This window comes from Rhipicephalus sanguineus, chromosome 8 (genome assembly GCF_013339695.2).
Source record: "Rhipicephalus sanguineus isolate Rsan-2018 chromosome 8, BIME_Rsan_1.4, whole genome shotgun sequence".
NCBI classification, from domain to species: Eukaryota; Metazoa; Arthropoda; class Arachnida; order Ixodida; family Ixodidae; genus Rhipicephalus; species Rhipicephalus sanguineus.
In genome coordinates, this window is record NC_051183.1 from 41,006,330 (window position 1) to 41,030,407 (window position 24,078).

At 46.9% G+C, this 24,078-nt stretch overlaps 1 protein-coding gene across 1 annotated transcript in view; it reads left to right on the forward strand.

Annotated features, from left to right (window-relative positions):
* The first annotated feature begins 8,280 nt into the window (after window positions 1–8,280).
* LOC119401777 (D-beta-hydroxybutyrate dehydrogenase, mitochondrial) overlaps window positions 8,281–24,078 on the forward strand; it is a 260,301-nt gene continuing 244,503 nt past the window's right edge. Inside the window, exon 1 of the mRNA XM_037668751.2 lies at window positions 8,281–8,290. The gene's annotated coding sequence lies outside the window, so the exon portion shown is untranslated. The remainder of the gene's footprint in view (window positions 8,291–24,078) is intronic.

Here is a 24,078-nt window from a genome sequence, read left to right on the forward strand (position 1 = left end):
ATCCCTTCTGGTTGAAATATTTTTCTACGCACGACTCCTTTGGCGAATCCAGTACTGGTTTAACGAGGCGTTCGAAGTGAAGCGTCTCTGCAGGAAAATAAAAAAAATATAGTTTTTTTTTCACTTTTTTTAGAATGCTCGCTGCCAGCAGATATCTATCGTATGCAATTTGAATAGGTCGTTGAACAGACCGATCTCACAGCGAGTTGCACTACGCCACCGCTGCCGCACTGCATGTTTGTACATAGTACTCGGTACGTTCAGCTGCGTATAGGCGAGCTGCATTAAGGAGCTTTAGTTGCCATCCTTGTGTAAACTGCGAGTGTTGGGTTCACGTGCTACGTGCAGGGATGCTATAACAGCGGCTTGAAGCAAAAGGACTCGGATTTCACGTCTTCTCAAACGATGTCAAGCTCCGACAGAAACGTGCGCGACAGTCAAAGTAGTCGGACAGAGCGGCAACACACCGCGCACGTTCTCTTTCAACGTGTTTGTGAATTCCTTGTGTATATTCCACCGTACTTTAGCAGTGCCCTATTGCGTCATAAATAGCTTGCTGCGCGACCGATGGGCCAATGAGCGACAGCAAAGCTTCATACACCGTTCGATCCCATTGCCAGGGTGATCGCCGCCAGCGGCGGTAGATTGAATACAACGTGTTTTCCGGGCACAGCAGAGATCGCTTAAATATGTAAAGCGATACTTAAACCGATCTCTCACCAAAATTGATGACGATTGTCAAGTGTCTAGCATGAACGAGGCCTGTGATACAGGCCAAGCTTATAACTGCATCCTGTGTACAGCTCGCGCCTTGGAGTGCACGGCAAAAGCTCAGCCCTGCCGGCATCGCAGCCAACGATGCCGCCGGGATTTAACTATTCCTTACAATATGTGATATTATCACACGCGCAACGTAAACCGGCAACAGGGGTAGCAAAGCTTAGCTTCTTATATGAACGTAGGCGGCTCGTATTGACGTACTGTACACTGCACTTTCGAGGTGGCATGCCCAGCGACGATATCGGCGCCGAGCCATCGACGGAGGCCGCCGCCGGCGGCCGGAGCGGGCTACTGCTCATCCGCCGCATTGTGTGTGTCGCCAAAATCTCCTACTGACTCATCCATCACTTGGCAGCAGGAAATATTTTGCCGTTCACGTGATTGCCGTCAGAAGAACAGCCAGTCGCCGTTCCGCAGAAGACTCTGTATAACCTGCTTCACGGCGATCGTTTCATCTTAATTCACGTTTAATTAACGCATTACTGTGATCAAAGTCCTGCGGGCACAACACAGTGTATACACGGAAAGTGTCGCTTGGACGAAAAAGAAGCGCAAATACCTTTCTTTCGTTCTTCACTTCGGTTCGTTTCTTTCCCGTCTTCGAAACCACGGAGAGCTCTACGCAATTTGGGCAAGTCATTTTTCGCATGGTCATTTCGCTCGCCGGCTGACTGACGTTCACTGAAGAAGATTTTTGCTCTCACGACGACGAGAACAGGCGTTCTCGTTTTTTATTGGTATTTATTCAGCAATGCGAGGTGGCGCAAGTGCATCAACGCGACGAGACGACCTGTTCACATGCAAGCACTATCGACTGTTCTTTTTTCTTAGATATATTTAAAACTTTTAACCCTTTGAGGCGCTATGCACACAATTGTGTACTCCACTTGTTTTTGCTAGTTGTGTCGACTAGGGGCTACGAAGGACTATGGATAGATCGCGCTTTGGGCAAATTGAACCTCCTGCATAATAAATTTGTCTTCATTTAACCTCATTTTGCAGAGTACTGTTGCATATGGTCCTTTTGCTGAAGGCACCACCATGTTAGACGAGTCGTTCGACGTTCCGCTTCCCGCAAGCCACGTCAAACGTATAATTTTTCTTTGCTCAAAATGTACATTAGCGAAAACAAATTTGCACTATATTTCTAGCTTAGATTTGATTCTATTTATGCCAGAACAAAGCATGGATATCTTCATAGTAAAACACCTTTAATTACAGTTCGATTAGAAGTAATTAATATTACAGGCATGAATTAGCGTATGATGACATTAATTTTGTTGCAGTAAAATACCGAGTGCCTCGGAATAACGTTTTCTCGATTGGGCGTATTTACGGATAGTTTTTTTTTTCATAGGTGGCGCGTGAAAGGGTTAAGCTATGTTAAAATAATATACATTGGAGGTATACCGACAGAGTTTTTATACCACGTTCAATCGCCTTATGTACCGAGGCTTCGTGCAAAACGCCAATGTAGCTGAAGCACGCTGCAAGCAGCTGCATCAGCGCTCAGAGTACTAGAACTAAGATGGCGGCACTGCCGTAGTCGGAAACTCGCGCGTGCACAGATCATCTGGTCAGCTCGGTCTATTCTGTTTATGAAGAAATATAGCATGACTGACTTACAATGATTATACATTTATTTGCGTCGCAATTACAATTTGTTCCTGTAGAATGCACTATATTTTAATGCCAACCCTTCAACTTGCCTTAAATTTAGTCTCCAGAATCCTGGCATCAAATTTAACGCACTATACTCAGTTAGTCGTAATGCCTGTCGCAAAGGCTTATAGCTAGGGTTCCGTGTTTTTAGAGTTCATTTCTCTCGAAATTCGGAGGCTGTTTTTCGGCATTTACTTTTTTTGAACGAAATTCGGCGTTTATCGGAATTTATTTCTCGATAATCCGCAATTTTCCGGAATTCGGTGTTTAATGCTGTATTATTCTCAATATCCCCAATATACTAAATGAATTAATATCTGAACGCGAAAACATCAGAACACACGAAGCGTACTTTAGTTGTCTGGAAGGTTTGAACGCACAAACACATACACGCAAGCACAACTGCTTGAATACAAAATACCTGCGTTTGTGGCAAGCATACTTTACGAGTTCCGTATATTCGATGTCGTCAATAGCGCTTCCCAGTGCCGCCAGGGGCCCGGATATCAAGATATCTTTTCGCGCTCCCGGGGGCCTTATAAACGTTGACGCCTCCGCTGCGTGCTCGACAAGCCCTTTGTTAAATGTCCAATGGGTGCTGTCTACGAGATACCGAAGTGAAATAATGTGTCAATTACCACTTAGAGCATGTCCCTTCGATAAAAGAACGCAACAGGGTCATATTAGGCGTTCAAATTGGAGTCTATCGGATACATCCAAACAGTTAAATATTTTACTGGTGAGTGATCATCCGATTTTTTCGGGTTTATCCGAAAACACAGATCCCTAGCTATAGCAAAAGGGCAAGGGCACAACGCATCGCAACCTTTAGTATCAATACGGCGACGGTCGCTGTACATAAAAAAAAGGAGGGCTGCTGGAATGGCCAACTGGCCGCTCTAGACAAGTATTACTCAGATTGTACAATATAGTAACTGGATACAGTGATGAGGCTCATCACTTCAATGAGTGCACCGCAGAGATGGGGCAACAGTTGTGATACAGCTGTCGAGGCCGAACCGTAAGCTTATAGTATATATATATATATATATATATATATATAATATATATATATATATATATATATATATATATATATATATATATATATATATATATATATATACAGGGTGTTTTTTCTGCTTTTTTTATAAAATACATATTTTTTATAAAAATCTTACGACAGCAAGGCTCCTATCATTTTCGCACAAGAACTCCACGTAGAGGGGGAAATAGTTTGCCGCAGTTAAAATGACACTGTTGCGGCTAATTAACAAGAACTCGTTAATCTACTTTCAATTATTGACTTGAGGGCAGGTGTTTATATTACAAAGTTGTAGTCCGCGCCAGTTTACGGCATACCTATTTTTTTTAGAAACCACGAAAGATGCATGTAGTTCGAGATATTCGTCATCGAATTTCACGGGCAAGATGGAAACTGATCGCGCAAGGCCCACACGAAGCGCGACCGTTCTGCTACGGCAGACCGGAAATACCCGTCACAAGGGAGTGACGAAACTTGAATGACGGCGCGCCGGGGCCGTATGTTTTCGTGAAAAGCTGCAAGTCATGTCCCTTGTGTCTGCGCATCGCCTTACTTTTGCGCGTAGTGTTTGGTGCTTATCTGCTTCTTTCGAACTGTACACAAAAAACCCCAATATCAACCTTTTCTTTGTCTGCGAAGCATAAAACTCAGGGGCGGCCACTGCGGCGCTTCTTCTTACAGACAGGCTTAATAGTTTTTCGGCCTTCTTTATAGTTTCTGGTTAACCTCCCTGCCTTCTCATTTTCTGTTTTCCTTCCTTCCTTTATAGTTTCAGAAAGAAAGAGATAGGCACCACCCATCGCACGCAGCTGTCTACTAGTGTATTTCAGAATGCTCGCCAATTTTTCAGACGAGATTTGGCGCGCCTTCATTCAAATTTCATGACTTGCCCGTCACGTGTCATTCAGGTGTTCCACCGTGCCCTGTGCGCTGGGCGCGTCAGTTTCGATTTCGCCCTTGAAATTCGATGAGGAATATCTCAAACTGCGTACAATTTTTATGATTTCAACTTTGTAATATAAACACCTGCCCTCAAGTCAATAATTAAAAAGTTAACTGACGAGTTCTTGTTAATTGGTCGCGTCAACGTCAACGGGCCAGCACGGCTTGCCGGCCGCCTTACTTGGCGTAAAAAAATTAAAAGGCGATGGCAACTTTGTTGAATGAAGAAGAGAGAAAGGTAAAAGAAAGACAAAGTGGTTAACCAGAGAAGCCTCCAGTTTGCTACCCTGTACGTCCGAAGGGAAATGGGATGTAAAAGAATGAAAGCGAAGAAGAGTTTGTGACGACAGCAGGCGACAAAAAAAAAAACGCAAAGTCATGACCGTAGTTCAGGTACTACACAGCAACACTTTCTGCCAACAGTCACAGTTTGACATTGAGTCTGGTTGCAGCCACCAACCTGACCACTGCCTTGTCAATTCTGAATGCAGTCAACCAGCCGTGGTGGTCGTGGTCGTGGTGGTCGATGTTATGGTGCTCGACTGCTGACTCGAATGTCGCGGTGTGGAGTTCCGGCCCCGACGGCCGCATCTTCGGCGGAGGCGCAAATGCTAGAGGTCCGTGTACTTCGATTTAGGTGCACGTTAAAGAACCCCAGGTGGTCGGAATTTCCGGAACCCTCCGCTACGGCGGCTTTCATAATCGCATCGTGGTTTTGGGATCTGAAACCCCAACAAATAATCAATTATGATTCTGAATGGAATGCGTGTTCTTTGCAATCCCTCTAGAGCGCACTGCTGCCGCGCACGCGAGAGGCGCGAGCGGCTCGCTCGCTGAGCATGTTGCTTTATATTTTGCGGCAATACATTTGAAACCAACAAAGCTTAATTCGGAACAGTGTAGCGGGACAGCAATTTTTCAGCAGTGTGTTCCCAATGTGATGCAGAATGTGATGTCAAGATTTTTACAATTATGCACGTAATCAGTTATATACATATTAGTATCACTAATTAACTAAACGTTCAAAAAAATACCAGAATGCGCGAGGCGACCAGTAACGTAACGCCATTCGTCGTATGCCTTGCTACACTTTTTTTCTAAATTAGCTTGACCCGAGTTATCTGGAACACACTGTGTTGAAATTTGAAGAAATAACAGAAAAGAAAAAAAATGTTCCAGACAACAGAATTAAAATAAAAGTATCGCAATAAAAAAATTAGATGAAAGTCAGCGTTAGCCCCTGTCTTATTTGTTTAGTGTTGTTCACGGTGACTCACAATCATGTCGCAGCTTTGGCATGCAAAAACATCAGCAATAATTAGTAATTATTAAACAGGCGCTGAAATAATGGGCGTTTTTGTCGCCACCATTGCGCCATCCTGCGCTACATGGCGCGATGGAATACCAACGTGCCCAAACCTACGTTATTTCAAGGGTTTTTCCATTGTTTTATTTTGCAGGCGAGGCAGATATTATTACATTATAAAGCATTGCATATTAATTCGCATCTGGCATTGTGAATGGAAAATTAATTAATTAATTGTGCGCGTTTTACGTCCCAAAACAACAATATGATCATGAGGGATCCTGTAGAGGATGGCTTCGAAAATTTAAACCACTTCGGGTTCTTTAACCTGCACCTAAATATAAGCACACAGGCCACTATCCAGTGGTGTAGGCAAAATTTTTTTTCTGGGGGGGGGGGGGTGGGGGGGGGGGGTGTGGGGGAGGGGTCCGACATTGGGTCTGGGCAGATAAGTGAGGTCGAGTTACATTTTGTGCTCTGTATCTCATGGGAAGACACGGGTTCAGTTTGCCCCCCCCCCCCCTGGCAACGCCACTGCCATTATCATTTCGCCTCCATAGAAATGCAGCCGCCACGGCCGGGATTCGATCCCGCGGCCTACGGGTCTGTGATTGAAAAAGTCTACGTTTAACATGTAGTTTCTCCACAAATAACGTTCGCTCACCGTACCGCAAATAAGGACAGAAATGCAATGAGAATACCAGCGCGCGAAGAATAACACTGATAAAATACGCATAGACATGGAGCGCCCTCCATGCAAGACGCACGAAGCAGGCAGCGGCAGCGCGTGGCTTCCGAGACTTGGTATGAAATATCTGAGGCCATGTATCCTATATTAGAATTGGGCCCCTGAGAAACACCAGTGCAGGCGTGGCGTAAATACATGTATGTTCACTTAGCCCATGCGGCATGGGCCATTGCCAGAACATGTTTTTTTCGGGGACAAAGGGGGGGGGCCGTGTTACGTGTTAGGTCTACCAATATTTATCTATGTTCGTGCGTCTGTTTATATATGTGTGTGTATATATACATGTGAAAATTGAAAAATTTCGAGTTGACAATGCGACTTACTCCAATGCACTTCAGGAACTTCTGAAGCTCAGCACCGTGTATTATCTTAAGCCACAATTTTGAAACAGGCAAAGTTGGGTAAACGCTCCGAGCTGACGAAGCGAGTTCTTAGAGTATTGTTAAGAGGACACCCATTGTGGTGATGTAGTGACCCCGACATTGCGCTAATAACCACGAAAGCGCATGGTTTATTTGCGCCCAGTCGAAAAACCTACAAGCCTGCGTCTGGTTTGGTTTTAACGTTTACACCAGAGCGGCAACTTTGGCGCTTGTTTCGGTGTGCCTGGTGCGTGGTGTACCCGGTCTGGTGCTCTCGGTGAGCATTGTCTGGCGTGTCGGGCGTGCCTGATGTGATCCTTACGGGGAAATGCAAAAAGAAAGAAAGAAAGAAAGAAAGAAAGAAAGAAAGAAAGAAAGAAAGAAAGAAAGGAAAAGAAAAGAAAGAAAGAAAGAAAAGAAGAAAAAAAAGAAAAAGAAAGAAAGAAAGAAAGAAAGAAAGAAAGAAAGAAAGAAAGAAAGAAAGAAAGAAAGAAAGAAAGAAAGAAAGAAAGAAAGAAAGAACGCCCGTGTGAGACTTAGGTGATGTTCAAAGAACCCCCGGCGCCCTCAAAATTATTCCGTAGAGCTCCGCAACATCCCGCTTCATAATCATATGTCGGTTTTGGTGTGCAAGACCAGCAAATTTAGCTTAATATGGTCGTAGCTTAAAGAACTCGCTACCTGTGAACAAACTGATGAGGCTTGTTTTCATTTTTTTTATCGCACGTAAAGAGGGGGGGGGGGGACTATCTTTGTAAATAAAGACCGAACATATCCGAGCCAACGTCTGGCGCTTCGTGTTTGTCACAGCGATATATTATCTGAGAAAAGCTTGGCAGCTCTTCAATGTCGCACATAACGGTGCTACTACTCGCCCGAGGGTCGCCTTTCTGCTCGACGCCCGTCTCATTATAGCCGAGCGAACGCGCCGCGTATGGCTGCACAAACTCTCACTCGGCGTGAATGCCTAAACGTTTACACGGAGTGAATTAGGGGCTCGCACTCGACGGAACCATGGACAACCGGTTCTTTGCGAGCAATCAATATTAGCATCGACTCTCGCAGCAGCATTTGATGCTGAACTATTTCTGTGTCCTTCTTCGGTTCTTCGATGCTCGCGTCTACTTTCTTTTTTTTTCCTTAAGGAAGCCCCGCTGAAAGGGGGTCACATTTTTTTTCCCTCGTGAAAGGACGCCCATCCAGCTGTTCGCCAATGCTACAGTAGAAGGGGTGCACAGCCATGCGGACTTCGTGGGTTCTGTTTGCCGTGTTCTCGGTGCTGCTATGGGACCTGTGGGACCGTGTGCCGCTGCTTCCCGAACTCGGGAGCCTTGTGGGGTCTTTCGTTATCATCCTGTGTGTGTCATACTGCTTGTCTGGGATTGTATGGAAGAAGTTATTCGTCAAGCAGCTGCCCGTCGAGGGTAAAGCTGTTCTTATCACAGGTAAGTCCTGATGGTTTATCCCTGGTGCGATCCCTGGTGGTTGATAGAGGAATAATGGAGAATCAGGCGATCAGGAGTGATCTGGAGTATATAGTTTTCGTGTGGGACCATGTATTTTTGCGTAAGAATGGGGTGGAGTGCACTTGGCAGGCATTCTCAGATCCTGAATGGTAGTTTACCACTATCCCTAAAGATAAACGTACATAACAGCTACATCTTACCGGAACTTACTTACGGAGAGGAACCCTGGAGGCTTACGAAGAGGGTTCAACTGCAAAAGGAAAATGACAGGTGTAACCTTAAAGGACAAGAATAGAGCAGAGTAGGTCAGTCAGGGAACAGACGGGTGTTAAGAGCATTTTAGTCGAAATCAAGAAGAATAAATGGGCATGCGCAGGGCATGTAGTGAGCAGGAAAAGTAAATGCTGGTCATTAAGAGTGACAGACTGAATTCCATGAGAAGCGCGAGAGGTGGAGGCAGAAAGATGGGTGGGTAGACAAGATTGAGAAGTATGCGGGGATAACGCGCCCGCGGTAAGCACAGAACCGGGTTAATTGGCAAAACATGGAAGAGGCCTTTGCCCTGCTGTGGGCGCCGTCAGGCTGATGGTTGTGATATATTTTCGATAGACTTGTCCCTAAATAATTGTTGCAGGACATTAACCCGGCGAGGACGAGTACTCTTGTCGAAATATTGACTTAAGTTGAAGCCTGCATTGTTCGACTACTCTCGATAATCCACATAGTTCAGAATGTGCCATGTATACGCTGTAGCGTATAGGACACTGGATAGAAGGATATGATAAGACGCCATGGCGATTGATCGTGTGCGTTGGCTTGCTGCAGTTAGTGTTCTTACATGTCCATGGGATAATTCAATTAGATATTTCAAATATATGCGTCTGAGTTTGTTCGCAATCGTTGACTCAACTGTTAAATGTGGCGAAACTTTCAATTTTCAACTGGAATTTGCGCAAGTTCCTGTCGCCACCGACGAGCTAGCGCTCCTGTTGCAAGGCGAACGCAATCAGCGTAATCCCTGCTATATACAAGCAATTTTTGTAGGTGTCTTTAAGCGGATGGATTACCTGCCCCTTAAGGAACACTGTCGTTCAGTGAATCGTATCAACTCGGAACTCCTGAAGTTTTTTTTGTTCTTGTTGTTGTTGTTTTAACTGTCATAAGTAACTTATAACACGACCATGTAGCTGCGAGAGGAGCGACAATATGACGAAGCTGTAGGCAACTAAAAAAGACACAAGTAAGTTGGAGGAAGATAGACGCTTGTAGAGATAAAAAATTCGTGAACACGCGGTGTCACTGGAGTCAATGTTCCGACAAGCGCACTTGTTTCAAGATACTTGAAATACGAGCGCGTAACTTAAAGAGGGACATAGAAAGACAAGGACAAGCACATCCTTGAACCCTTTTATCCTAAGGACGAGTGCATCCTTGTATCCGCATCCTTGAATGCGCTCGTCCTTCTCTTCATAAGCCCTTGTTTAAGTTACGCGCTCGTATTTCAAGTTTCATGAATCACCAACTCGCCCAAGCAGCCATTTTGTTTTCATGGCTGCAACTGCCTACCTGGTGTTGCCTTGAAAAAGACAAGTCCGCTTGTCGAAACGTCGGCTCTGGCGACGCCGCGTGTTGACGTACTTTTCGTCTCTTCGAGCGGTAGAGAAGTTACGATTATAGTCGAAACGTCTTTAATCTTTGTTATTTTCGTCGGTGCTTTCGCTTACTTCACTGAGATTATAATTGCACTTACACAAAATTGGTGCTTTCTACGCTCTCATAAACAGCAGCTTTAACTAGCCAACGTAAACATGGTTTGTTGTATTTCATACAAGAATTCAACGACATTTTTTTTCCTTCCGTGCGCTGGGAGAAAAGTGTGGAGGAAATAACGTCTTTGCGGCTACAGATGCTTCACTTCTCTGCAGGATATGCCAAAAAGCATAGGAAAAACTTTTATACTAACCCCTTTCTCCACCCGAAATAACTCCTTTAAATACTCGTTTTCCCTAGGACAATCACCAAATGGAGGAAACTTACTGACGAAGTTGTTTCACAACCATTCTTAAACCTTTTTGCTGCGCACCTCCAGTAGTGGTTATCTAAGTTTCATTACATGCGCTTGCTCTTCTTTATTTGAATCATTGTAGCAACTATCCTCCGGAAGGGATTATGTAGTGAATGTAGTGCTGATTTTCATTTATGCCCTTGTGCTTAAAGTCCCTAGATTATTCCTTTTCACATATGTACTGACAACTGCCTCCTCTCCCGGCCCTCTCTCACGCGCAGCCGGCGTCTGCCGCCATGTTCTTCTTAACTTGGAAGGTTTACAAAACCACTTACGTCTAAGTACATTAGCCATGCATCTATCAGCGGACAATATGTTAACGCGACGCGCCTTTCTCCTCTCGCCAATCTCCCGTCATTAGTGAGCGGGACCGCGTTTAACCAGGTGCTGGAAAACCGTTAGGAAGAACATGGCTACCGAAGACGAGCGTTAGGCCATGAAATTCGTCGGCGGCGCTTCAATGATTCTCGGTACTTAAGAACGAAGAGGGAAAAATCTAGGGACTTTACTTGTGCCTGTTTACTGTGAAGCATTGTTCTTGTTTTTTGTTTTTCGAAAGTGCTTGCTTAAATTCCGTGTTTACTATTCTTATCCGTCTCCCACTTTGTAAATTCAGCAAACTGTATATCCACTCTGCTAAAACCCTAAGCGAGAGTTGCAGTATTCATAAATATAGAAAATAAATACCATCTAATACTGTAGGTGGCATACGACACTTCCTTAAGGCAAAAGGAAAAAGTAAAGAAAACGAAAGAAAAAAAAAACGAATGAGAATCGCTGACCGATTTACCCCAATGTGACCTTGTTTTCACGGACTCATGGAGCTTCGTGAAGCGGAAAAGCGCCATCCCTGATGCAAAGCGTAGCCACTTCTTCCGTGAATAACACGTGTCCCAGGTTCGCGAAAATAAAAAAACTGGGGAGGGGCGAAGCATGAAGAGAAGGGTGTTTCAGCTCCACTAACGTGAAACATGGGGAGGGGCGAAGTATGCAGTGTGCGCCGGTGTTTCCCACAGTAAAATCTCTAGTCTTTACAGCTTCACTCGCACCGGTTCACTAACGCTCCATCACTTAGAATATATAGCAGCGGTTTCAACAAGTGGTGTTTTAAATAGATGACTTTACCGTAGAGATGCACGTTTGTGTCTAGTTTTAAATAAGAAACTTGAGCGCCTTGGTAAATTTCGTCGGGGATGCTGACACCGCTGCTAAGACAAACGTAATGTTTTAGGCAGCAACGACGAAGCTTTAATTCATAATATGCATAGTATTGACCGGTGGCGAGTAGTGGGATTTACTCAAATTTTGTGGCGCATACCCGTTCGTGATGGACTGTGACGATGACATGACACGCCGACGTAACGACGTCACGACACGCCGACCAGGCGAGACCCTAAGGTGATTCTCCCCTAAAACAAAACTTAATGCCAACAACGTAGGCGGCGAGCTATTGGCTTTGCATTATTTTTCCAGTGAGTATCCATGGAACCATGGATACTCACCATGGACGAGAAAAGGAAAGGCAGAGAACATGCATCCAGAACACACTAGGCTCCTATTCATAAAAGAAAGGTCGTTTCAAGGAACAGGCCCTTTCAAGTTTCATGACATACGATGACAACCTATTGGGATGCTATTAATCAAGGCGCCCATACATAGCTTAATAGCACATAAAGAACGCGCTTAGCAACATCACTCAATACTTGCAGCGCTTACGTATTCAGCTCAAAATTCTTACGCGAGCGCATTTGCACGTCCATATGCTCTTCTTGACCACGTTACCACCAAACGGGATCAGGCCGACAATATAGCAGCATTTTAAAAGGCGCTTACGAATGCATTTTGCTAACATCACTTATGTGTAGTTGCCACTTACGCATACGCAGGAGAAGTCTTACGCGAGATGCGTTTGTTCGAGCGGTTGCCAGCCAAGCATGACGTGTTGGCCATGATAATAATATATGCAGGCACGCTTGGCTGGCATCGCCTAATGTAATACTGAGACGTTTTCCGACTATTCAGTTTGAGCGGGTAATGAAGTTGTGGGATGTTGAAACCAGAGGAAATATACTATCAGGCCTCAGAGCGGCCTTAAGCCTCAATAACTTAGTATACGGCTCTTCTACAGCCAGTTTCTGTTTCGCTTTTAGAGTTTATGCTGCACCGTGACGTCATGACCCACAAGATGATCACGTGGGAGTGACACATAGCGGTATTTTGACGCCCGCTCCGGCTTGCACGGTTGTCTTGTAAGGTGCAGCAACGTTTTCAACCTCGGAGAAAGAAAAGAGCAGAGGAGAGGGCTTCCCAGCCCGCGCGCTGGGAGAAAAGTGTGGATGAAATAACGTCGTAGTAGCCATATTCACTGGCCACAATGGCGGCGTTGCTATGGTTACGTGGCGCGCCGTGTTGTGATAGCGGCGGCGGCATCCATTCTTTTGCCTCGTTGTTAGCTCCGCAGTGTTCTCCCGGCTGTAAATGCTTTCAGCAACGCTTATAAAACCTGTTGGTAGCCACGGAGTCTGAACACTGCGTCGAACGAGCGCACGCAACGTGCACCGGATGAAGGTAGGTAGGTAATCAACTTTATTGAGGGTCCATCGAGAAATTACTGGCCCAGGCTTGGCCTCCAGGGGCCGTCGTGCGGGGAACATCGTGTGATGTCCTCAGCGATAGCCCTGTCTCGCTGCGCAGCCAAGATTTGGTCCACTGTATGTGGGTTGAGAAGGGCGCCTCGCCACCGCTCAGCCAGTCGTCCTGGGGTACAAGCTCTCTCCTCCGGGTAGCGACGGCGAATACCGCACTCACAATGCCGGCTGTCTCGTGCCCGCACCACGGACAGCTGTAGGGTGACGGGGGGAGCGAGGGACACAGAAGATGAAGGATTTGATGTGCTCAGCGAAATCATGCTCAGGCACCACGAGAGAACGGAACCACCGCACACGATTAACGCTTCACAGGTCAGCAAAGGTTAAGCAGTGTTCCAGCTCGTGACAGCGGACATAACATTTGTTCCCCGCAAGACGAGATGGCGACACTTTATATACAGTTTCGTGCTCTGTGTAGTAATCTTGCTTGTGCGTATTAAAACACCGTCTCTGTTTTGCTTACGATTCTCACTCCTAGCAGTGTACTCTCGGCATTAGTGCACACGCGTTCAAGTGTCATTTGCCCGCCTGCGACGTGCACAACGTCACCGGTCACACAATGCTGACTCCGGTGTGCTATTACGTGGAACGCGGGCACGGTGCCCGGGCACCGCGTGAGAGAATCCACAGAAGACGGCACACGGCCGGTCGTGTTTTCTGCACAGTGTGTGAATAAAGCCGTAAAAAACATTGACACCGCGCATGCTGTAGTCGGTGTAGCCAGTCCGCGGCGTTCTCTTGTGCTTGCCGCCTTGTCGGCGCGCTGTTGCTCGCCACGTTTCCCCGGTGCGTGAACATCCGAAACTTGTTCAGTGAGTTAAACGAGTCCTCAAACCACGACCAAAATCGCGTGTTCGTGCCCGTAAACAGCCGATGGTTTAGCCATGAGTCTATACGTTGGAATGTACGTACGTGAAGTACGAGTGCTGCCGGTCATCGCCGAGCATTCTTTAAGGAGCGTGCCAACTTGAGCTTGTTGGTACACATTCATAGTACAAAACATCGCGAAAACGACAGGACGAGACAGATGAAACAGGACTAGCGTTGACTAGCACCAAATGCGTTTATTTTTGCGGTGCAAATATATACGCTTCTGGAACAGGAAAAAGACGGAGGAAAGGGAGAGGATTTCCTAGCACATACGCGCCTGCCGTGCTTTGTCAACGAAGCGTGGAACGCTCAACTGCGAAGATAGTTATTCTCTTTGTCAGTTAGTGTGATAGAAGGGGAGCTGATAGAAGAGTGACCTGCCACATGGATGGAGAAGGCTTCATAAATTTCGCGGGCGCCAAGGAGCGAAATTTGCGGTGATACCCTATCTACATGGAGTGTCCCACCGTATCAAGAAAGCTGCCGCACGCGCCAGTGTCAACGTCAGTGTCAACGTCAAGAAGAATCATGTCACCCGCTTCGTCCCGTGCAGGGTGGGTGTTGTCTACGAGGTTCTCACATCCTGCGGCAGCAAGTACCATTGGTCAGACTAGCCGCTGTGTGAACGATCACCTGCGTGAACATTCCAACAATATTAGAACCAAAACAGGTAGCAATCTGGCGATACATTGTGCCGCGTGTGGATGCACCCCAAACTTTCACCAGACGCGCATCGTGCGCCGGTACCGTGACAATCGCACCCGCGAAATTTATGAAGCCTTCGCCATCCATGTGTCAGGTCACTCTTCTATCAGCTCCCTTCTATCACACTAACTGACAAGAGGATTAACTATCTTCGCAGTTGAGCGTTCCACGCTTCGTGACAAAGCACGGCAGGCGCGCATGTGCTAGGAAAATCCTCTTCCTTTCCTCCGTCTTTTTCCTGTTCCAGAAGCGTATATTTTTATTTTTCACCGCAAAAGTAAACGCATTTGTTGGTAATCAGCGCTAGTCCTGTTTCATCTGTCTCGTCCTTGTCGTTTCCGCGATGTTTTTTACTGTGAGCATCCTTTAGCGTTGTACGATTGCGCGTTTTTTTGTTTGCTTTTTATTTTATTTTTTGCACCGCTGCGTCTAGCCAGCGGCTTGGCCGAACAAAGGAAAACAAATCAGCAGAATGAAACAAAAGCATTTAAACAAGCTACCCAAATTGCTGACGCTTGGGCGTCGGAACAGTAATTTGGCTGGTCTGATAAAGCATCTTTATTTTTCACATAAGCTAATAAAAGCAACACATTACGGTACAATTTACAATACTCATATACAATTCTTTAACGCAAGAGCAGAATACTCGCCCTAAATGATTTCGCCGGCGGTATCGTGCTGGCCCAGCGTGTTGAGTTCCGTTCATTTGGTTTCGGATCGCCACCGTGCACGCTCGCCGCGCAGCACACGTGCAGCCGGAGAGAGCGACGTGCCTTCTACTGCGTTGTTTACAGGTAAACAAGAGAGGAGAATCTGCCTAGTCGACGTGGCCGACTTCCGGCTTCACCGAGGCTTCACAGAGAGTGATGTCAGGGCCCCGCCTCAGTTCTTTGCTTCTTCCGTGTTTTGAACGTATAGCTGTAACAGGGGCGATCGAGCGAGCGCCAAACAAAACACCGCACTGTGGTGCTGGCAGTAAGAAGCGCAAACTACATTTAAGTAGCAAAGAATGCGGAGGTGGTGGTAAATTCCAGCAACGCAGTGGTTGAAATACTGATAACTGTGGCAACTTGGGTGAACTGGTATACAGGCCGTCAAGACCGAAAATAGCCCCACAGCCACGTCTCTTCTGATGTCACTGGAGATGTAAGAATGGCTGTTGACCCTTGTTGGCTTAACAAGGGTCTTATCGAAAACAGAACTGAGAAGGCTTATGCAAATCTAACGCGTGCAACATGTTGGCATCTCTAGGTGGAGTGAAGAGTCAGCGAAGCGGGTAACGAAATGCTCCGTATATAAGCTGCGCTGACTTTCTTCACACGCAGCGCGTAATCTAACATTTCATTTATGTTTATGCACCACAAGGTACCGATTCCCAGAAATCTGCATACTTCATTTATACACTGGTGATATTTTTGTTGCTACGGATCTGTATCTTACAGCTGCTACGCTGCGATTGTCCACGATATGATTATGACAACCACGACATGATTACGACAGACGCCGTAACGGAGGGCTCCGGAAATTTCGACAATCCGGCATTCTTTAACGTGCACTGACATCGCACAGTACACAGGCCTCTAGAATTTGGCCTCCATCGAAATGCGACCGCCGCGGACGATTAACATACTTATAATAATATTATCGGTGCTATGTGTCATTTCATGACTTACGTGTTGTATACATAAGTTGCTCGCGTGAAGGCCAATATGTACAATGCGTTTGTGGAAACAAGTACAATTTCACTGCGCACTGCTTCTGCAGAACAAAAGCTGTTTTTTCATATTCGTCCATTACGCATAATTGCTCTAATGATCCACTGAGTTCAATTTCGCAACTTTTATTATATTTGAGAGTTGTTTCACATTTGCTAGCGTTAATAGTACGCAGAACATAATGAATGGCTCAGTAGCGCTTGTAACAACCTTCCTAGAATGATCATTCTTTGTGAGCACTGGCCTTGTTTGGCTTGATTCTGCTGTTTAAGGCTATTTTCCGCTAATAGTGTCTGTTTTTTGTTGTTGTTGTTGCTTACTCAACAAAACGTACTTGAAGCCACTTGAAGGCCTAGCAAGTTTTTTTTCAGCATCACACAATTAAGTAGCAAAGGCGGACATATCGCGTTTTATGTCTGGAACTTCGGCAACGCACAAGGAAGTCAGAGGCGAACCGCAGCTTCCGCAAATCACCGTCACGCCAAGCTATATTTACTCAACGCGAGCCGTAGAAGCCAACAAAGTACAACTCAGCACGCGGCTAAACGGAAAACATGCACATTTTCACGTCTGATGACCCTGAGCCGACAAAGAAGCACACCGTGCGTTTGTACTACCGACGATTTGTCCCGCCTACCTGCTTAGATGAGTAGTGCTTTGAGTTCTCGGCCGCAAGATTTTAGGAGTGTCTTCCTACACGAGGTAGCCATCTTCAACGTGAAGTGGCAACAGTGGCCCGCTTTTTGGGGTTCATTAAAACGCCCCCAGCAAGTGTGCCTCTGCTTTTGTCCTCCTCTGGAAAAACAGTGGATCGGCTGAAATGGCAGGCCTAGCAAAAACGAACAGGAAGGTACTTGTGCATTCCTGCTGCCAGAAGCCTCTATTCTATTTCTTTGTGAAACATGGAGAAAGAACCTAGTATGAACAGCCCTAAAGTGCAGATATGTGTGAAGCGTCCGATGACATTTTCTCAATTGGTTTTTAAGCAAATCGTCACTTTTTCAGACATAGTGCCGAAATCTCACTGATAATGAAAAAAAAGAATGAAAGTGTTGTGCGACTCAAGCTCCATCAGATGATGTGCCAATCGTGTATAGAAAATGAAGGCGGAGAACTCCAATATGAGGCTGAACTTGAACCTTATGCGTTTTAAAATACATAAGCGCTTACGTGAAGAGAGAGAGATGAATTTATTTCGACCAGGCTCCTTGTACTTCAGCCCTAATGTGGGTGGCCTCCTCAGTCCAAGTAGCCATGGTTTGCTGCCGCCGCCCGAGCCCTGTTCACCAATCGTAGCTGGTTTTCAGGGTCCTGCGTCACCAGCAGAGCCTCCCGCTGGTCTTCGAATTCTTCCTCTGGATCCGCTTCCTTCTCTTTGTTTTCGCTTGGGGGTGATGACGATTGTATGTCCGGATTGTTCTTCCACTCCAGCGCGTGTCCGGTAGGCAAAAATTGCAGACCCGCCCGTAGGGCCCTGGATACACTGCGTGCATCAATGTTCCGTGCGGGTAAGTTCCCGCCTGGAGTCTTCTGCAGGTCGCCGCTTGTTACCCACTCAGGCCCTCTTGTGCCGGCTGATACCGCTTCCTATGCTTCCTGTAATGCGCCAAAATATCTGAATACTTCTGCGGTACGCGTACATACTAGTCGTGACAGCCATCGGTACGTGTTCTCTGTAGGTCGGAGATGGCTCGGCGTGCATGATCTCGAGGCGCAGCGCGCGCCGCCTGGTTCCCCGCGAGAGACTCGTGTCCCGGCGTCCAGAGGATGGTGGTTTCTTCCACCTTGGTGCTTTTTAAGACATGGAGTGCTGCGTTTCCGATTCTTCTGTTCATGTACGTAGAACTGTAAAATTACACACCATCCATATATACTGCGAAGGTGCTGACGCAAGGACATGGCCGAGCAATCTCATCGAGGAAGTACACTATTAGATCGCCCTATTGAAAATTTGTCCAACATGCATGGCCTTAATACACCATACTGGCGGAATCTCTTCCATCATGATGGTGGATATTCCAATATGTACGGTGGTGGCATGACAACCTCGTCAACAGTAGAAGCTGATATCAATATGTGCTCTATCACTAGGATCGTGTCGGGTCGGAGCAGTTCAACATGAGCAGTTTAAAGGAGCCCTGCAACACTCTTCTTAGTTTTCATCGAATGGCTTCATTAAAGGAGTTTATTGTCTCACGAGTCGACTGCCGCCAAAATGATTAGAATCCGTCCAGTACGAGCGGAGTTGCAAGGATTTGTCGCACGCTTTCAGCGCTTTCTCTCTCTCCTATCGTACCAGCGAGCGCGCCGAAAGCTATGCAGGGGTAGATGACAAGGGGGCAAGAGAGAGAGAGAGAGAGAGAGGAGAGGTTGAGGAAAGGAAAAGGCGCAACTTCTGCAGCCCAGCACGTGTCATGACCTTGAGCACTCTCTTTTCTTTTTCTTCGAACGCGTGGCTTACTTTCAGTGTGATAGCGAGCGCGCGAGCAGGTACGTGGCGGCATCCCGCGGCGACCGCGGTAACTATGCAGCTCACGATGCTCAAATCAGCCAAAGGCCGTAGACTTTGGTTCTACGGCGCAGTCATGTAGTTTTATGGCATATGGCATCAGTTATCGAAAAAAGAGCAAGCGGTTTCTCGCTGACTTTGAGAATTATTTGTAAATTCCAGGCCGCGTGCTGCGCTGTAATGTTTGGCTTACTTGTTCTCAGGATCCTCGACTATCGATAGGCAGCGTTTTCCGACCATGCTGAAAATGTGTTGCAGGGACCCTATAAGCTTGATCGTCATAACAAATGACTTTTGTGAAAACACGAAATTTCGTTCCAGGTTGTGACAGCGGCTTCGGACACGCGCTGGCTACTCGATTGAGCCGAGACGGATTCATGGTGTTCGCCGGATGTCTCGACTCCCAGAGCGAGGGGGCCAGGGACCTCGGCAACCTGCGCTATGTGACGGTACTCCAGCTGGACGTCACCAAAGCCGAGCAAGTTGACGCCGCCTTCGAAAGAGTTCAGCAAGCGCTGGACTCTAGAGGTGCGACTTTACCATCCCACGTATTCTATCACAAACCCCACTAAGCGCACCACCTCACTACCCGCATCACTCCGACTATCGCGACATATATCCCGACGCGTACCACCACATGTACCACCAGACATAGCACTAGATGTACCACCACACGTCCCACCACCCGCGTCATTCAGAGACTGGGACCACTTCAGTGTACCGCGTGTGACCTAATGCGACTCGTTTACCTACAGCCTTGTCACACGGGTAGTCTAACCACAGTTAAGTACGACGGCCGTTAAGTCTAACGGCTGTTGCACCTTGTCACACGACAACCCTAATCGCAGTTAATCCGCTAACGACCGTTTTCGTAAACGGAGGTAGCCAACCCCTGTTAGCGCCGTAAATTGACAACATGGCGGCCCCCACGTCGGGCGCGAGCAGCTCAGCTCTCAGCGAAATATCGAGCCAAAAGCGTGTCAACTGGACCGTTGCGACGACGGAGGCGTTGATACGCATTTGCGAAGATAAATTACCGGCTTTGAGGTACAATTTGTCCGTGCTGCAAAAATCTCGTGTGCATTTTACGAGATTGATACACGGCTGCAGTCGTTCGATTGAATAGCGCTTCACGCTATTTGATAGATGCGCATCAAAACACGCTGTTGACGCATCCATAATCGAACGTGAAGCCCTGCACAAGGCGGTGTTATAGCGATGTTGCACGAACGCAGCCATGTATCAAATAAACAACGCTTGGAAGGGCTGCAAACGTGTGACAGTGCCTCTGTATGGTTTACGGTAACTGTGGTTACGTCCGCTAACTGCAGCTGGGTATAACAGCGGTTAAGCTTACCCGTGTGACAAGGGTTTAGACGTTGGTATTGTGAGGCCGGTACGGAATGCATAACCTGCGTACACTGATCGGCTCTTAGTCCTACATTTCATGCAGTTTTTTTGAGACAGCAAAATACGAAACAAATCAAAGATTGATAAGCAGTGGACGAAGGAAAAAGGAAAACATGCGCTCTGTACCGTTTGTTGTTACTTAAGGCAAAATGCTGACGCTACTAACGGGAAGTTTTCTCTATACCTTAATTGTTTCCATTTAGTGTATCTGTTCCTATATTTCTGAACATTTTATGACATATGAAACATGATTCCTTAGACTCTTCTTTCCACGCCTAAAGACGCACACTTATCACTTTGAAAACAACGTTTTTGATTGATTGATTGATTGATTGATTGATTGATTGATTGATTGATTGATTGATTGATTGATTGATTGATTGATTGAATTTTAGAAAGAAAAAGAAAACGACGACAGAAACACGAGGGCTTGATAGAGGAATTCGAGTCGACCCGCCACGGTGGTCTAGCGGTTACGGTGCTTGACAGCTGACCCGAAGGTCGCGCGATCGAATCCCGGTCGCGGCGGCCGCATTTTTGATGGAGGCGAAGATGCTTGAGGCCCGTGTATTTCGATTTAGGTGCACGTTAAAGAACCCCAGATGGTCGAAATTTCCGGGGCCCTCCCCTACGGCGTCCCTCGTAATTATATGGTGGCTTTGAGACGTTAACCGCAACAATTATTATTATTAGGAATTCGAGTGAAGTGTCACCAAACGTTGTTTCACTTTATGTTACGGTCAGATGTTTTTCACCGGGTCCACTATGTTATTAACTTGTCGCTTAACACAAGACCCGCCTGCACATAGGCGTGCGCAGGGTTCCCCTTCATGGGGCGCAAAGGTTAATCGCGGCGTCTTCCCCCCTTCCCATTCAGTCAATGTATGGGGCAGACTTTGCGACCCCCTCTTCTTTGGTGACTAGGGGGCGGCCCCCCCTGCCCACCCCCCTACGTGAGCAGAAAGTGTTTCTAAAATCGCGGGGCTGATTACTGCGTTTCACCGGGTACACAAAGACATATTCGTTCCAACAATATCGCACTGGGATGTCGTTGACAGAGTACATAAGTCTACATACGAGGTTGTACTGTATGCGCAGACGGTCAAAGCTGACATGCAGGCTTTCGTACAGTGGGCGGCGGGTTTCAGGACACTGCAAGTCGGTGTGTGGCTGCATTCATGCTCAACCGCCCTCTCCCTGCCTGACTTTAACGGTTCTTCCACGTGCTCCTGTACTCTTTTCACTTACGACTTGCCTAAAATGTGATAAGCACTGAAGCGTTGCTTCTTTATCACATTTCAGCACTCTGGTCCGTAGTCGCCAACGCCGGCGTACGAAACAACGGCCTTCTGGAGTGGCTCACCATGGAAAGCATCACGAAGATATTCGACGTGAACGTTTTCGGGACGCTGAGGGTCACCAAGAAGTTCCTTCCGATGCTGAAGAAGAGCAAAGGACGCATGGTCGTTGTCACCAGCCCATTTGGTATGCATAACCACGAGAGTTTTTACCGACCACGTCCCTCCCCCCCCTTTTTTTTTCTTCTTCAGGTTATTGGGTTTGTCGCGCCCACATGTTTCGGCAGCATTTTACATGCTAAGCATGTAATTAAGGTTTGTTCGGGGTAGCTTCTTTAAAGTATCATGATCACATTTTCTCAACGGCAAATATTTCAAACCGCTAAATGTTTTCAATGCACAGGGTGGCGTAGCTGTAGGCCGGTTGATACATAACGACGCGGTAGGTCAGCAGCGTGAACACATTCATGCGTTTATGTCGTTTGTGGTGCATTGGTTGCCGCGTGCTGGTTGGTGTCTTGTACATACGTGGCAGCATATTTACTCAAAGCGCCTCACTAGATGAATTACAAACACCTCATTTTATTCGCGACACCGCAGACATAAAATTTCCGCACATGGCCGGTTGAATGCAATATAGTGCAAAAGTATCGAAAGGTGGGCTAGTTGGTAATTCATACTTTTTCAGCTTACTGGGAGCGCGGGAACACACAACAGACGAAGGAAGAACCACAGAACACGTGTTCTCTGGTTCTTCCTTCGTCTGCTGTGTGTTCCCGCGCTCCCCGTAAGCTGACGAATACAATATCTCTTATCACTTGCATATGCTAAACTCACGACAGCGCGCTCACAGCTTGAACCAGGAAATTGAACAACACTAATACATGTCTTCACGCGCTAAATTTATGAAAATGGGGCAGCGTCTTACGAACAACTCTCACGCTAGGAGTATTCCTCAAGGTGAGTTCAAGGATTTAAGAAACAGAACACTTGAGAAAGGCGACCAGTCAGTGGCGGATACCACTCGTGAAAAGCAATACAAACGTCGTTGTGCCTATCTTAAAAACAGAAACCATTATTTATAACCTTATGAGGCATATTTTCAGTAGGGTGGAGCCCTTTGTGCATGCCTCACTAGGTCGTAGAAGCAGGGATGGCGCCAGGACTTTTTCGCTGGTGGGGGGGGGGGGGGCACTTACGACAAGCGAGTTCCTTCAGATGGGCAAGGAGGCGGACAGCTTATGTGCTGTGTTTTGAATATGTTTCCACATGGAGGCAGGGGGGCGGGGGAAGGGCCGATGAAAACTTAGGGGAGGCTGCTGCCCTCCCCCCCCCCCCCCCCGCACCCCCCACTGGCGCCGTTCCTGCGTAGATGTGCGTTGATTTTCAATTTCTTTCTGTAAACGAGGTGCAACAGCTGTGCAGTACGGTCCACTGTTAAAGGGAACACTCCAGTGAGCACCTTTCATTTTGCTGGCCCTCTAACAGCAAGCGGACAAGCAAACATTGCTCATGCACTGCACGAGTCATTCAAGAAGAGGCAGAGCTGTCAACCACCAGTAGTCTTATGCAAATCTAAGCCGCTATGTTTTTTACAAGAGGGCGAAATCCAAACATGCCCTGCACTCAAGTGTTCCCTTTAACAGTGGACCCGTCTGTACATGCTTTTTTTTTCTTTACTTATTCCAGGGCACGTTACGATGCCAATGGGAGTGCCATACTGTATGACGAAGTACGCCCTGGTGTCAATGGTCGATGGACTGCGACGAGAATGCAAAGGAAAAGGCGTGGATTTTGTCAACATAGAACCGATCGCATACCGGTAAGTATTCGTAAGTTAAACATTCCAATGTTTCGGGCACAAGGTATGAGCCAGAGGACACTTAAAAAATGGCCGCGTATCTGCGTGCTTCGCTGCAAACGTCGTCTAAAGACGATAGAAGAGGCGCTGCGTGAGATATGGACGCCATCTGGAAATACGTCGGGAAACATAAGTGCTGTGTTGCGGGCTGGTAGTCCCGGCGCAGCAGCAGGCAAAGACCGGCGGTGACCAACGCGACCGGCGGGGACGCCAGCCAGCCCGAACACGCGGTTTGGCGCGAAGCGCCGAAGCAGAAGAAACGTCCGCACTCAACGAGTACTCTCCACACACTCTTTTATTTACACGTCGTCTGGGTAAAACAGGAATGCCAGAGCGGCGCCCCATGGCATTCGTACAGTGCAATCCAGAACCGAAACCAAAACACAACAATGGGCTCGTGCACAGGGCACGGAGGAAGGCAAGTTTCAGCGCAGTCGCATTTTCAGCACAGCTTAAGAAACTAGGGTCTTTAGAATTACGTATGTATGCATTTTCTATTAAAGGAACACATCACCTAATACTTACTTAGTGATGTTGCGCCTGATATATACGTGATATTTACTTTTTGATCGACAACGTTCACAAGTTTGAACAGCCGTACCAGTTCAAGATGGCTGGCCCTTGGGCAAGTGGTTCAACTTTGACCGAGTGGCTGAATCGAGTGACGTACCGACAAAGAGAAAGGC